The sequence below is a fragment of the Cucurbita pepo genome, unplaced genomic scaffold (assembly GCF_057944985.1).
Source record: "Cucurbita pepo subsp. pepo isolate OVF unplaced genomic scaffold, ASM5794498v1 scafford_34, whole genome shotgun sequence".
Classification (NCBI taxonomy): Eukaryota; Viridiplantae; Streptophyta; class Magnoliopsida; order Cucurbitales; family Cucurbitaceae; genus Cucurbita; species Cucurbita pepo.
In genome coordinates, this window is record NW_028257939.1 from 250 (window position 1) to 2,500 (window position 2,251).

A 2,251-nucleotide genomic window follows, 5' to 3' on the forward strand; every position below is an offset into this window, starting at 1 on the left:
CATCCAAGAGTACAAGCAACCGAGACACGTTTCGCAACAAGCCATGCAATGGTTGAAGCGATACGCGAAGCAGGCTTCCAAGTTCATCATGCACCCAACAAGGGGCGATGATAGAAAGGGACTAACAAAGACTCAATGCTACCAGTGCATGAAGGTAATCTATGCAAGAACCGATGGACTATATGGTCACTCAAAATACTTTGGGACACACCAATGAGGAGGAGTTGCGCCTAGAGTTTGATGCCCGAGCATCAAGCCTATAGACCCAAGCAACCAAATCACCACTCATGCGCCGTACGCTAAAACGAGCTTGGACGACGATCGACTATTCACACCCACTGCAAGCGGGGGTGCAAAATCATCGTAAGAAGCCAAGCCCAAAACGTCGTGCGCGGTCAAGCCATCAACCATCCTCAAGACAACCCTTCGATGCTCAACAAGGCTCATGTCGCACACCTAAAGGCACTTGACACCGCCCCACCGTGCATGTTCTGCCAACACGCCACCTTCAAAACATAGGGCTGGCCCAAGGATGGGCCAGAGGCATCACCACAACGTCACACACTCAACGAGGTTCATCCCGGACACCCGAAGGCACCCAGTTCCACCCCACCTTGCATGTTTCATCATCGTACCAGCCATCAACCATCCTCAAACCAGCCCAAGTTGGAAGGAAACATTCCGTTCTCAACAGGTCTCATGTCGCACGCCCAAAGGCATTTGACACCGCCCCACCGTGCATGTTCTGCTACCACGCAGCCTTCAAAACATAGGGCTGGCCCAAGAAAGGGAGGCATACACCACAACAACGTCCCACACTCAACGAGGTTCATGCCGCACGCCCGAAGGCACCCGGCTCCACCCCACCTTGCATGTTTCATCGTCATACTAGCAACCATCCACAGTTCCTCACACCAGAGATTCCCAATTAGAAGGCAACATCGCAACATTCCGTGCTCAATGAGGCTCGTGTCGCACGCCCAGAGGCACCCGATTCCAACCAGCCGAACATGTTCTGGCACCACCGGGCCTTCAAAACATAGGGCTGGCCCAAGGCTGGCAGGCATCACCACAACGTCACACACTCAACGAGGTTCATGTCGCACGCCCGAAGGCACCCGGCTCCACCCCACATTGCATGTTTCATCATCGTGCCAACCATCAACCATCCTCAAGCCAGCCCAAGTTAGAAGGCAACATCGCAACATTTCATTCTCAACAAGGCTCATGTCGCACGCCCAAAGGCACCCGACACTGCCTCACCGTGCAAGTTTCGCCACCGCATCGCCGCCGTCAACCGCCCTCATCCGCCGACCACCACCCCCACGCCCCAAGCATATGCCCATGTGCGGCGCATAGTGCTTGGGGCGTGGGGGTGGCGGAAGATATAGGGGTACCCCCGTGCCCAGCCCATGCAGACTAGTCACCCCCCTATATAGTACATTTTGAGGCATTTTTGGTCTGCCAGGCCTAGATACGATTTTTTCTGAGCCATCATACGGTCAAATATCTCAAGTTTTAGATTGTTTTTTTCCATGAACTCGATTGATTCATGAATGGGACATTGTAATGGATCTAGAAATCAAGTTTCATAATTTTTCAACCAACCAATTTTTTTTAATGAATTTTTTAAATATTAAATAATAAGAAATTAGAAAAAATAGCTAGAGCCGTCAAAAAAATCTGAAATTTTGTGGGAATCATTCTTTCATGTTGCTTAGCTCCCAGAAAAAAAATTACAAAAAAACAACAACTCCACATGTAATTTCACAATTAATGGGTGATGGATGGGGCGTGGGCGGGGCAGGGCGGGGCGCGCGCGCGCGAGAGAAGGCGGGCGGGGCGGGGCTGGGCGGGGCGCGCGCGCGAGAGAAGGCGGGCGGGGCGGGGATGGGCGGGGCGCGCGCGCGGGAGCACGCGGGCGGGGCTGGGCGGGGCGCGCGCGCGGGAGCACGCGGGCGGGGCTGGGCGGGGCGCGCGCGCGGGAGCACGCGGGCGGGGCTGGGCGGGGCGCGCGCGCGGGGAGCACGCGGGCGGGGCTGGGCGGGGCGCGCGCGCGGGAGCACGCGGGCGGGGCTGGGCGGGGCGCGCGCGCGGGAGCATGCGGGCGGGGCTGGGCGAGGCGCGCGCGCGCGGGACAACGTGGACGGGGCGGGGCTGGGCGCGCGCAGGCGGGAGCACGCGGGCGAGGCGGGGCGGGGGGCGCGCGGCACGCGGGAACACGCAGGTGGGGCAGGGCGGGCGAGCACGC